The sequence below is a fragment of the Heterocephalus glaber genome, unplaced genomic scaffold (assembly GCF_053883595.1).
Source record: "Heterocephalus glaber isolate CG9 unplaced genomic scaffold, H.glaber_assembly_v1.0 deba00001429, whole genome shotgun sequence".
NCBI classification, from domain to species: domain Eukaryota; kingdom Metazoa; phylum Chordata; class Mammalia; order Rodentia; family Bathyergidae; genus Heterocephalus; species Heterocephalus glaber.
The window spans coordinates 31,534,574-31,548,510 of NW_028258294.1; the positions used below are offsets into that span (position 1 = coordinate 31,534,574).

General features: G+C 43.1%; 1 long non-coding RNA gene across 1 annotated transcript; it reads left to right on the forward strand.

The window, feature by feature from the left end:
- Positions 1-1,670: 1,670 nt before the first annotated feature.
- On the forward strand, positions 1,671-11,988 carry LOC101721996 (uncharacterized). The gene is made up of 3 exons (XR_015451574.1): positions 1,671-1,939; positions 5,520-5,711; positions 11,107-11,988. It is a non-coding gene; the product is annotated as an uncharacterized LOC101721996 (long non-coding RNA).
- Positions 11,989-13,937: the final 1,949 nt, after the last annotated feature.

Here is a 13,937-nt window from a genome sequence, read left to right on the forward strand (position 1 = left end):
AGGAAAAGGTAAATGTTGGAAGTTGAAGAGCCCAATAAAAGACACAAAGCTATTCTAAGCCTTTGTCCTGAACCACTGGAGAGACAGACACATGAGTCAGACAGTGGAGCCCCAAATACAAGCTCCATGGCTAATCAAAGCTGGACTGGAGGATGTGACTCAGGAGAGCAGCAACAATAGCTTTCATGGTGCTGAACCCTGGAATTAAACATATTTGCATATCCAGTCTCCAGCAGTGATGATCCACCACAGGCCTCCCCCACAGGGCCAAACCTTTTCACTAGACAACCTCCTTCTCAGACCAGCTCATAAGCTTTCTGCCTGAAGTAGACCCCAAAGAGAAGCTGGGGTTAAGCGATAGGATTCTAGCAACTTCTCCAAAGTTGCCAATAAAGAAGTTACCCCTCACCTTTAAAGGGACCAAGAAAGGCTGGGGAGAGATTGTGTGACACTAATGGTGGCTTCTTCACTTGAGAGAAAATCTCAGGTGTCTCCCTTCCTAACATTTTTGAATGAAGAGTGGGGCCATGGTGAGTGCTCCAGGCAGAGTGGTCATGAAAGGCTCTCTGAGAAGGTGATGTTTGATCAGAAACCCCAAGGATGGGAAGGAGCTACCATGTAATTGCAGTCATCTCTTGGTGATTGGTTGTAGGACCCCCATGGATATTCATATCAACAGACACTCTAACCCTTATATAAAACATCATAGTATTACCATATTTGGGGGTGCCAGAGTCTTCTTCTAGGGGTAATTTCTAGGTTCTTTCTGTCCCAAACAAAGAATTGGTCAAGACAAGCACAAAAGGTAGCCAAGTTTTACATTTACTAAAGGTAGGAAAAAAACACTCTATACAGCAAGTGTGAGCCAAATAAAGATAAGAAAAGGAATACACACTGCAAAACACATTGTGGGCCACCAAAAGAGTTAACAATGGCTCTTCACTTGCTGGTGGCCATCCTTTGTATCTCTCATGCCTCAGGGTGATGTTAGGTCCAGGCTGCCCTATTGAAAACTTGCTAGATAGCATTCTCTGATTGGCTCCAGGTGTAGGGCTTTGGGAACTGTTCTGTGCATGTGTTCTATAACTCTGAGATTGGCAGGCCATACCCACTTGCCCAGCCAGTTTGCCATACCCTAATCTCCTGTCTAATAGTACTTGCATATAATCAATGCACATCCTTCCATATACTTTCCATCATCACTAGATAATTCAAATGCTATGTAAACAGTTGTCATACTGTATTGTTTAGGAATAATGACAAGGAAAAACATCCTGTACATGATTAGGACAGGTGCAATTTTTTAAACATTCAGTCCATGGTTGGTTGAATCTGGATGTGGAACCTGCAGATAAAGAGAGCTGCTGTACTTGGGGAAAAAGCTGTTAAGCAAGGCTCTAGAGGAAGAAAGCTTGGTTGTGTTGAAGAAACAAAGAGCCTCTATAGTGATTAAGAAGGGAGTGATAAAGTCAGAAAGATAGACAGGTGCTGGCCCGTGGCACTTTATGGGTCCAATGAGGAGAGCTGATGCTATTCCAACTGCATATTGCAGCCCTTTGAGAATTCTAAGTGGGGAGGAGCCCCAGGCTGGGGAGAGAGCAGCCTCTTGATTCCTGGCCTAATGGTCTTTCTGTGACTGTGTTCCTGTCTTATCAGAAGGTAAAGGATGTGTTAAGCCCTATCTTTCTCAATCAGTTGGGCCAAGGATGGAAAAGTGGGGCCTGTAATAGACTTTGGAAGGACACAAGTGCTGACTACAAATATCCACGTAAGCTGTAACCCTACTGCCGATGCCTGGCGGCTGCAGGCTCAAAGGCCAATGTGGAACTGAGCAGCCTAGGAAGTAGGAAAAGTAGGAGATCAGAGACTCAAGAATTGAAAGGAGCTCCAGAGACGTAAAATTCAAACTTCTCATCTCAGAGGAGCCCAGGCTAGCAAGGTGAGGCAGTCTGGATAGGTATGGAGGATGTGGGGTACACCCTGGGCCTTTGGAACTTTGGATTTTTAAATTTTTTAAAATTAATTTTATTGGTACATTTTAGGTATGTAACTGGAACTTGGGATTTGTAGTCTACAGTTCTTCTCATTGCACTACATTAAGGCAATGCCCTCCTCATTTTCTTAATGTAGATTTCATCTTCTTAAAGACAAATAAGAATAAATAAATAAGCATTTATGGAGCATGTTGTTTAAAGACTTTCTCTTAGCTCCACATTCCCCACCTCATTCATCTCCCCCCCCCACCTCTCCCCCTTCTTTTAACCCTCTAAGGACTTCAGTTATGTGATCTTGAGTCTCTCTGATACTCAAGTTTCCCCTCTATAAACAGGACAATCATAACTGGCTTCTCTATGTCACTGGGTGGTTGTGAGAATGAAATGAGGTAACAAATGCAGAACACTTTGTAAACTGTTAGGTTTTACTAAGCTGTAAGGAGTGCGCTGTAAGTAGAATTATTTCTCTCATATCCGAGGGAAGGGAAGAGCTCTGTAGGCCCAGTGAGCAGCCCCTAAATGTGCAATGATGCAACCTCTTCTGCACTTACTTGCCTGGACCTCCCTACCCTCCCACTCCAACCCCAGCTCCCAACGCTGAAGTTTATTTTCCTGCCTTTGTTTTCTTTATTGCCCTCTCCACCCCCACATCCAGGGGAAACAGCCCAGACACAGCAGCTGCTAGTCAGCAAAGTGCCTATTTTTTGGACCTAATTATCTCAATGGGTCTGCCTGGGGCACTGAGGTCAGAGCAAGATGGGAGGTCACACCACAAGCTCCGGTCCCCTAGGAGTAGGTAGGTGGTCTTTCTAGCAGCCTCCTAGCACTCTGGCTGGGCCCACCTCATTTCAAATCTGTGCAGGCCAGGAGACAGAAAAATAGAGGAGTAGATTTATACCAGGCTTTCTCAACCTACTCTAATTTGGGCTGCATAATTCTTTTTTGTAGGAGCATTCTGAACATTGTCAATGTTTAGCAAGATACTTGGCTGCTAGATGCCAATAGAACTTCCTGTATTTGTGGAGCCAAAATTTAGGCTGGGGGTAAATGCCCTCAGTGAAGAACTGCTGATTTAGAGTGTTGCAATTGCAAATGTAATTGATAGTGAAGCAACACCCACCTCAACTTTTCATTATTTGAGTGTTAATCAATGGGTCCATTTTTAAACTTTGCTCTTCACATACAGTGTGTGTGTGCGTGCACACACTTGTGTGTGCAGTAGTAAATGACTAGAAGAGCATTGCCTGATTAAACGCAAATTTGTTCGAGTGTGATTGATGTAATGATGAACAATTTGAGCATACTGCAAATTTTGTGTTTTGCTTATGCATGATTTTGTTCCCCAGAACCACTAGGTGAACATGGAAAACTGAACCCAGCTGAACTGAGATCTATAGAATATACAACACACACGCACACACACACACACGCACTCCACATCTTCAGAAAGAGAAAGATCACAAGCCAGTGTCCTTCCCTTTTGGGCATAAAAGACAATTTTTTCTAAAATCACCCCCCCCTCCCCCACCCAGCCTCATCCAGTTGATGCCTGGAGGCACGGAGGACAGGTAGGGTGGAATCTGAGGACAAACAGAGTCTCTGGGTTATTAGAGAAGTAGAACAAAGTGATGAAAGAGGTGGTAGAAAGTAAAAATGGATGATTAGAAACAATGGGTGGAAATGATCAGAAGAGAGCCCTCAACCTAAGATCTTTTAACCATGGGGCAACAATGAAATGGCAGTGTGGATAGAGTGGGTTTCTAACTTCTTGATTAACATAGGAAATGAGAGACTGATACAGGAGAGGATGGGAATAGATAGTGGTTTTGAATTAAAGACCCACATGAATTTTCCAGCCTTTAAGATTCCATAACTGTACGAAAGCTGCTATGTTATGTCGATTGTGAACTGTGATAATAGAAGGACTAACTTGAGAGGTCTGAATGGCCCATCAGAAGAGGGAAAGGTGGTAGGAAGATTTGCAGAGGAAAGGCCTCACTGCAGAGACCTAGTCCTGAGATACTGAGGGCCTACAGCTACACACTGAAGTAAAGAGCCAGAAGGAAAGGATGTGAGGCAGGGTAAGAAAGAGGGACCTGCAGGATTTGGGGATTGATCGGATTCAGAGACAAGAGTGGAGAAGATGAAGAAGCAATAGGGGCAAAATACCCCCCACTGTAATAAAACATGAGTGACTAAAATGATTGTCACTGGGGGAGGGCAATGAAGAGTCTAGTTTTATGCTATGGTATTTTGCGATGGTACGTGCTGTAATATATATCCTTTGAAAAGTATATTTCCATCTCAGGACTCTAGGTGACTTGTGTGGTAGACTAAATAAATTCATGTGACATTCTGATGGAGCTCAGGTTCGGGTGGAGGTGCACTACAATGGGAGAGTTATTTTGTAGACTATCAAGATAGTATTATTTGCAGTTCATACTGTACAAATGAGCAAGAATACCCCCCTTTTCTTCTTCACATTCACTATTTTTTTTTCTTTTTGTACTGAAGAGCGAACACAAGGCTTCACACTGAGCTACATCCCCACCCCTTTTAATTTTTTATTTTGAGACAAGGTCTTGCTAAATTGCCAAGTTGCCCAGGCTGGGCTTGAACTTGCAATTCTCCTGCTTCAGCCTCCCAGAGTGCTAGGATTATAGGTGTGTGCTACTACACCCAGTTCACTAACTATTCTTTCTGAGTTGGACACCAGCTGTGCCTGTAGGTCTCTCTCTCCCTCTCTGTGTATTTAGTGGCATGTGGTAGGAGTGGCGTAGAGAGGACACAAAGATAAATAAGGCCTAGATGCAGTCCTTCAAGTGCCTATGGTCTGGGTAGGGGGGAAGGTACTATGTAGACAGGTAATTAAAATAAAATGTGATAACAGGAATAGACTATAAACAGAAAGTACGGCAGCCCAGAGGGAAAGAAGCTGCCCCTGGGACACCATAGACTGCATAGAGGAGGTGATGTTCATCTTGTCCTGCAGAATGAGCCAGCTCTTGTCAGGTGGAGAAGGGACAGGTGTCCAGAGCCAGCCCAGCCTCATGGAGCTGTGTGAAGGGCTGGAGTCCTGTAGCAGTGCTGGCATGGTGTGTGCTAGAAGAGGAGAGGCACCAAAACTCATCATTTGTCAGGAAGAGTGAGAGATGAGGCTGAAAAGTAGGGTGTGGCTGGATTGTCAAGGTTGTGGCAGCTTAGGGAGGCTGGGTGTTATTTTGGGGCGATGGGAATTCAGAAGAAATTTTTCGGTAAAGGAATGAGGATGTTTGATTTTTTCTGCTTTGGGGAGGAGGTACCAGTTTCACTGAGACATAATCACAATCTAGCTATTTTAAAATATACTCTTCAGTGGTTTTCAGTGTACTCATTGAATTGCTCAACCATCACCATGATCAATTTTTAGAACATTTTCATCACCCCCAAAGAAACTTCATGCTCTTTAGCAGTAAAAATATCCCTCTTCCCCAAATCTCTCATCAACCCTGAATAACCACTAATCTACTTTCTCTTTTTCTCTAGCTTTGCCTGTTCTGGACATTTCACATAAACAGAATCACACAGTGTGGGCTCTTGTGACTGCCTTCTCTCAGGTGACACAGTGCTTTCAGTGTCTCTTCATGCTCTAACATGTATTGGTGCTTCATTCTTTTTATTGCTGAATAATATTCCATTACATGGATGGCCACATTTTGTTTTCCCATTTGTTAGATGGTGAGTATTTGGTTTGTTTCCACCTTTTGGCCATTATGAATAATGTTGCGATGACCATTCCTGTGCAAGCTTTGGTGTGGAGATAGGCTTTCATCCTTTTGGGTATGCACCTAGGAGAGGAAATGCTGGATCATACAGTAACACTGTTTAATCTTTTGAGAAACTTTTCCAGAAGAGATGCATCATTTTACACTCCCGCCAGCAATATATAAGGATTCTGATTTCTGCGATCCTTGCTACCTCTTGTTATTATTTGTCATATTTATTTCTCAGGAGGGTTTCTGGGGCAGCACAGTGAAGGTAAGCAGGCACAGAGAGAGACTCATTAGAGGCTGTTACAATGACCCACAGGAGCATAGGAGTGGCCACCGACTTTGCTAATGTTGTTAACTGACTGCACAAACTTCTGCACCTGTACACGGGAAAGTGAGAATTCTGCCATGACAAAGTCTCCTCTTCCCCTTCATGGGTGCCAGCAGGTGCCTTGGGGACCCTTTGAAGCCAGCAGAAAGTGAATCCAATCCAAGAAGAAATACATTTCTGGTGATTATGGATAATATTCTCCAGATGTAGGTGGCAGTTGTGAGGACTTCCCTCACTCTACTGTGTGACAAAAATTAAGAAACTATGCCTTCCCTAATGCGGAGGGACTCAAATGAAACGGCGGATTTCTTTGAGCAGAGAATGAGAAAGGATGGTGATCGTTAACATGGAAAGTGGAGCACTGAGTTCTTTCTGATAAAATCAAATCCAGGGAATAAAATTCCCTGGGCCAGCCTAGTGGAGACCCTACACAACACCACCTTCAAATATATAAACCTCAGTTGGCAGAGGTCCTCCCTGATATGGAAATTTGAAGAATGCCACTTGTCATTGGACTCCTTGCTATCTCACTGGTTTGCTCCAAGGCTCAGGGCCAGCCCCAGTCTCTCTTCAGGCAGTGGACACATGATGATTTTCTCTTTCCCTAGGAAGGGCAATGCTCACTGACAGACTTCTCTCTCCCTGCAGACAAGATGCCCAGGAGACAGCAGCTTCACTCTTTCAGCTAAGCATTTTTTCATTCAATGGACATGTACTGGTTCCTAACAGTGTGCTTTGCTCTGGGCTAAGTCCTCTGGATGCATGGGCAGTGCTGAACAATGCCCCTACCCTAAGAGGACTTTCTGTCAGGCAGAACCTCTGTAAAGGGAGAGCAAGAGGAAGTGGACACACACACACGCACACACACACACACACACACACACACGCACAGGGCAGAGACAGAGACAGAGAGAGAGAGAGAGAAAGAGAATTCAGACATTCAGACTTTGGTTAGAATGCAGTCACTTGCCCTTGAATTAGTTAGAATTCCTTAGTAAAATAGCACTCCTGACAGCATCAAAGGGCTGTGAGGCTAGAGGGCAGAATTTCCTCTCATGAAACAAAATGGAAGGGCACACTTATGCACAAGTGTGCAGGTGCATGCAAGCACAAGGGGGGAGGTTCCTTCCAGACATGAAAAAACCAGAGGTTCCTAAAATCTTTTTACTTTCCTGCTCCCATCCCCATCAACATATCTAGATGGTTATAGGACAAAGAGAGAGGAAATTGTGGGTCAGCAAAATCCCAAGTTTATAAAAATAAAGCACACACCAATGCAATAAAGTATGTAAGACAAAGACTTCCCTTTAGAAGTGAGATCTAGAAAGTGCAGGGGATCACAAAAAAACAAGGAAGCGAGGCTTCTCTTCCAATTATTGTGCACTTTCAGCTGTATTTTGTTGACCTCGCTGATTTCAATCAGCTTTCAGCACATCCAGCCTTCACCTGCTATGAATCAAAACCTGGAGGGCTCTCTGTTCTCCGTGCTCAGAAAAAAACCCTTTGATAAGGTTGTTATGGATGCAAGGCAGAGTGGGTTGGGCTGAGTGCTTTTCTTAGACTGGCATCACACATTTATGGTGCAAACCAATGAAGAGGCAAGGGCTCAGGTGCAAGGTCCAAGGACAGGGAGGCAGAGATGCTGGAGCAGGGTTGACTGGGGAGTAGCCACCCCTGTTGTCTTTCATTGTTGGAACAAAAGGCTGATGAGATCACAGGTCCCACCTGAGGAGCGCAGGAGCCCGAGGTTCAGTGTAAGATTTCCCTCCTTATCTCTGGGCTCCTTGGCAGATTGGGATTGACTTTTCTTTAAGGTGAGTGGACTGATCAGAGCCCTGGAAGCCTCCCTGGCAGAACAAAATCTCCATGAAGGCAGGGATTTTTTTTTCTTTTTTGTCTGCTTTGTTCACTGATGTACTATGATGTCTAGAAATGTGCACAGTAGGTACTTAATAAGTACTTATGGCATGAATTACTGCTTGGCACCCTCTTTTAGAGCCACCTTGATGTGGAGGGATAGAGTGCAAGATCATCTCTCCTGCCTTTGGTGAGCTTAGGGATGCTTTGGAGCTCTGGGCTGCTATAGTGACTAGCTCTTGAGGGTGGATGGGGAGGATAACAGGGAGTCTGGGAGTCAGACGGTGGAGGAGAACCAGGCGGCTCAATTAGCGTGCATTAAAAAATACAGATGCTTATATACATAGCCTTCACCCTCTACTGTTATGAAGGGAAGGAGTGGGGAGCCCTCCTGCCTTACTTTCTCTCATGATGAAACTCCTAAGCATGACTTTTTCAACAAACTTTCATTCTTCAGGGCTACCCATAACATGAATTTTTTTTCCTATCTGTATGCTGACTATGTGACCTTGGTTTTAGCCTCCAATACATCAGTTTCCTCATTTGCAAAATGGGGTTCACACCATTGATCAAATGGTTGAGATGAATAAATGATTCAATGTAAATCAAATTACAAGCACATAGGGGCTTGCTATACCTACTATAGCTAAAACCTGTTATGGTTCCTGGACACATTTGCTCATGACTAGGACCTTGACACTTCCAGAGCTGGGGTAGTGTTCTTCCTCTAGTTACAAATTCCCTACTTAGGCCTTCTTAAGGCCCAGACTGGACTGGAGCCACTCTCGGGGTCTCCCAACAGTGATACCTATAAGCTGGCTGTTTTCAGCATTCTCAGTGAACTTATTGTCTTCTCTCTGGGAACTAGGACTCACCCCTTTAGTGCTTCTTCAGCTCCTGCATGATTCTCTTTACAGGAGCTGCACAAGGTCCTTCTGCTAATCTTTACACATAGCTTGGCCATTTCATTCAAATTAGGCATTGGAACTTGTGATTCAATTTGATGCCAGTTTTGGGTGGGAAAGGAGCCTTATGGGAGAAAAGAACTTTATGGGGAAGGAGCAGAATGAGGCAGCCACATGCAAGCTGTGCAGGGCAGTGGACCGGCAAGTAAGCGGCAACAGCAGGTCTCCTGGGCTCACATACTCGCTCAAGCCCTCAGCAGTGTGTGCCACTGGACATGTGAAGCCTCTCTGTGAGCTGGTTTCCCAGTCCAGAAAACAGGGATGATGATCCATTCAACAGATACTTATTGATCACCTCGGTGTGCCAGGTACTGTTGACAATATCATCAATAGCACGGGTTGTTGCAAGGAACAGATGAGACAATGAATGGCTGCACTGAGCTAGAGGGCATGGAACACGTTAGCTAATGTATTCTTTTATTTCCCCATTAAGTTTATTGGTACATTTTAGGTATACAATACAGTTACATTCATCATTGGGATCTTGTGCCTTTACATGACGTATCTTGGTTCTTATTTTTTCCCCATTCCCCTGCCCTCACTTCATCCCCTCCACCTTTCCCTATTTCTAAAGACTTTGTTTCCATTTTTTCCTTTTCTCATATTGTTTCTTTTCCCTTCTTTTCTTTTCCCTACCCCTCCCACTTCCCCTACTCCTTTAGATCTCTTCTTCCTATTACCCAATATCAATTATACATTTTGATCCTTACTTACACTTTTAATTTTTCACACCAGAGAAACTATTTGGTATTCTTCAATGTGACTGAGATGCCAAAGTTTTAGAACATCTAGGACTTGTAATTGGTTTTCTTTTGTTAAAGAGGATACATGGGATTGGAATTGTCCTGAAAAACCTAATCTATATGGTCAGTGGATCTGTCCACGATATACTTAAAAAAGCATTTGTAGGCACTCAAGAATTGCTTGGGGTTTACTCTTCCATTTCTAATGTATTCTTGTTTTCCATTTGACCCAGTTATTGTTTTTTTATTTATTAATTTTATTGGTACATTTTAGGTACACAATATGCTGACATTCATCCTTGGGAATTTGTACCTTAACATAATATATCTTGGTTCTTACTTTTTCCCCATTCCCCTACCCTCACTTCAACCCCTCCACCCCTCCCTATTTACAAAGACTTTGTTTCCATTTTTTCCTTTTCTCATATTTGTTCCTTTCCCTTCTTTCCTTTTCTAATATACTCTTAACTCCTTCCACGTTGTCCTGCCTGCATTTTTAGAAAAAACTTCATTATTGTCATTCCAGCGATGATGACATCAAGCAGTAAGTTGTCGTATTGAATTCTTATTGTTTTCCAAGCATTTTCAACATACCTTATTGGCTCCAATGGCCAGGCATGTGTTCCTGGTTAGAGTGTGGCTAAAGATATGCTAAACTCTTATGACCTAACTTAACCATGTTGTGTTTCAGTTTGGGGCAATGATTTATCCTCCATTACTGCCTGTAATACCTCCTAGGTTCTTTGTTGAAAAAAGATATTAAGAATCTCTGCTCCCCATTGTAGATAGAAACATAATAGACTACAAGTAGGTTTGAGGATCAAACAGAAAAGGATTCAATTCTAGGTCTGAGTCTACTGCTTAAAGAGAAGTCTGAGTCTACTGCTATAGTGACCTGTTTTCTATATAGAAAATGGGACAACAATATATGTTCCAAAAGTCGTATGAAAATCATATAAGTGTGTGTAGTCATATAGGTGACACACCTAGCAAATATGTCCTCGCCACAACATTGCTTTCCTTGTGTGAACCTCCTGTTCTCTGAGGTTCTTTCTGAGGTTGATTATTGCCCCCTTATATGTGTGTGTGTGTGTGTGTGTGTGCATGTGTGTGTGTGTGTGTGAGAGAGAGAGAGAGAGAGAGTGAGAGAGAGAATGGGATGGGAGGAGAAAATATGGAGCCTGGCTCCTTCTCTGCTCTGCTCTGACCTGTGGGAGGAACCTAGGACAGCGACCCAACGTGGCTCACATAATACCGTTAAGTAAACACAAACAAAGCAGAGGTTGTTCTGCTTGTCAGCTTCTGAGACCACATGAAGCTGAGATATGATTGTATTACTTCTGTATACTGCAGTTGAGCTAAACAGAAAAGCCATAAGAAACTATTCAGGGAAGTCCCGGAGCTCTGCACAAACAGATAAGCAAGAAAGTGATGGTAATTAATTTTCTTTTCTTTTCTTTTTTTAAGGGAAGGAACACCTTAGAAAAACAAAGGGAGACAGATGGGGTGCAGAGAGAATATGAATGGAGGAAAAAGGAAAAGGAAAAAAGAGAAATAGAGAAAGTAGGAGGGAAAGAGCCACGTTGCTGGACCACCTCAGAATTGCTTCAATGGGACTTTGCTTCTGAAAGATTTGTATCCTCTGGGGATGTCTTGGTTTTGCATTGGTAGATGCTGAAATATGGTTTTAAGTTTGGCTTCACCAGGCTATGTGTGCTATGTTTGTGGAATCCATGAAGTACTGAAAAGAAGATTCAAAATAGCTCTCAGAAATACTTGTTTTAAACCTCCTCCTTTCTCTTCTTCCCCTCCCAATCTCACAAGTCCAGTCCAAACAGGTTGATAAGACTCATCTTGTGACACTGACCAGACTGTTCTTTGTCTTCAACAGTGTTGAGGCTGAAAAGTGTGTGTGTATGTTCAGGGATAAAAGTGGGTATATGGTTCACATAGAAGATCCACTCTCGGTGTGGTTGAGAGGCTATATTCCCACTGAGAGTCTTCCCAGATCTCAGAGAAAATTAGAGAAAATAAATAAATCAGGAAGAAAGACAACAACACAAAATAAAACACAAAAAACCACAGCTACCAGATGCTGGTCCTAAACAAAATCTCATAGCAGGAAAGAAGGATTCCCAAAGTGGCAACAAATTTATAAGGATAAGTGTGTGATGTTAAAAAAGTTTCCTGTTTAAATTCTGTTTATTCCAGTTGTGAAGGGGAAATTCCAGCACTTTGAGAACTGTTGTCTGTTTTCAGAATAAGCCTAAATGCAGAGTTCAAAAGCAATAAAATTACCAATAGTAACTACTTCATGTCTGATTCCTCCCATGTCAATTTTATATCCACTTTTTAGAAGGCTTAGCATATAGAAGCCCAATATCATTGCAGTTAGGGCACAGATTTTTGATGTAGATAAATTTGGGTTCAAAACACATGTCTGACATTTACCTAACATGGGGTCTTGGGGTCATCAGTGTAGGAAGATAGCAAAAAGAAAGCCTGGGGAGTAACAGCCTATATCTAATCTGGGTTTAGATGGGAATGGGAGGAGAACCATGGGGTGAAAAGACCACGGACTGATAGGCTATTTGATAAAAATTTTTTTTTTTTTTTGGTGCTGGAGATCATACTCAGGCCCTCTCAAATGCTAGGCTTGCCACTGAGCTACATTCCTAGCTCTGCTATAAATGTTTTAAAATTTAAAATATTTTAAATTTTAAAATTAAGAATGTTTTAAAGATTATTGGTAAGTGATCAGTGGGAAGATTTGGTGGTGGTGATGGAGAGTAATTGGTTGACCTGAAACAGCAAATAAAAATATCAGGAAATCATAAACTTCAAGAAAAAACAATATATGAGAAATGAAATAAAATAAAAAATCATGGTGAGCTACCTGGCTCAACTGTGAACAATATTTCCATAGTCATGAATAGTATAAATACAGACTGTTGATTTAGCCTCAAATTGTGAAATAATTATATTAGAAGAACAAAGGATAGTAGGAAGAAGGTGGCAGTGTATTAGAGAGCAAAGTCCCTAATGGCTATAAAAGAAATTTAGTGGAAACTACTCAGTAACTCAATAAAGAGAACTATAGATGTGTTATTTAAAATAGTGGAAGTTCACTTAGTAATATAACATTGGAAAGACACTCTCCCAAAGACTGTAATGACCTCAGTGATAGAGAGTGGCAGGGCCAGTCCTGGGCACCACTGCCAAATAGGGAACTTTAGGCAGACAGGTAGGTCTGTGCACGCCCTACCGAGGTCCTGAGTCATGTGGAAGACACCAAATCACCCCACTGCAGACAGGCAGCCACCTGATTCCACATTACAAAGGCACAGAGGACACAAGACCACCAGATCAAGGTACTGAGTCCCACTGTTCCCGGCCCAGAGGTAGGGACTTCTGAGCCGTCATTCCACTGCTCCTGGTCCAGAGGAAGGGGTGTCCCGGTCACCATCCCTCCCGCTGCTCCCAGCCCAGAGGAAAGGGCTTTTGGGCAACCTTCTGTCCCACTGCTCCTGGCACAGAGGAAGGGGCTTCCGGGCCACCATCCCTCCCACTGCTCCCGGCCCAGAGGGAGGGGCTTCTGAGCCACCATCCCACTGCTCCTGGTCCACAGGAAGGAGTTTCCCAGCCACCATCCCTCTGGCTGCTCCCAGCCCACAGGAAAGGGCTTTTGGGTCACCATCCTTACCACTGCTCCAGGCCTTGTCCCACCTCACCCAGCTCAGAGGAGGTAATCCGTGCAGGCACTAACAGCCCCCCCCACCCCAGTCGAAATGAGAAAACACATAAATAAGTCTCAAAACCAGACTTCCAGATCACCTACAGCAACTCCAAAGGGAAATGAGATGGAACCCTCTGATACTCAACCACCTGGACCCATGAACTGGCAACAAAAGAGGATCTGGAAAAAATGAAATCAGAAATAATTTCTCAGATAACAGGAGAAATTGTGCCCTTAGTGCAAGACATGATTAATAAATCTAGAGAGGAGCTGAGGAACATGATGGAATCCCAACATAAGAAACAAATGGAATCCATTAAACAGATGCAAATAGATTTCCAGGACATGAAAAACTCCACTGAAAGTCTACACAACAGAATGAGCCAATGTGAGGACAGAATTTCAGATATAGAAGATAAGATTGCAATTAGTGACAAGGAAAAGAAAAATTGCTTCAAAATTATAAGGGAACATGAGAAATCATTCCAGCAGCTGCTAGATGATGCAAAAAAGAATAACATAAGACTGATTGGGCTGAATGAAGAAACAGGAGAGAGTGCAG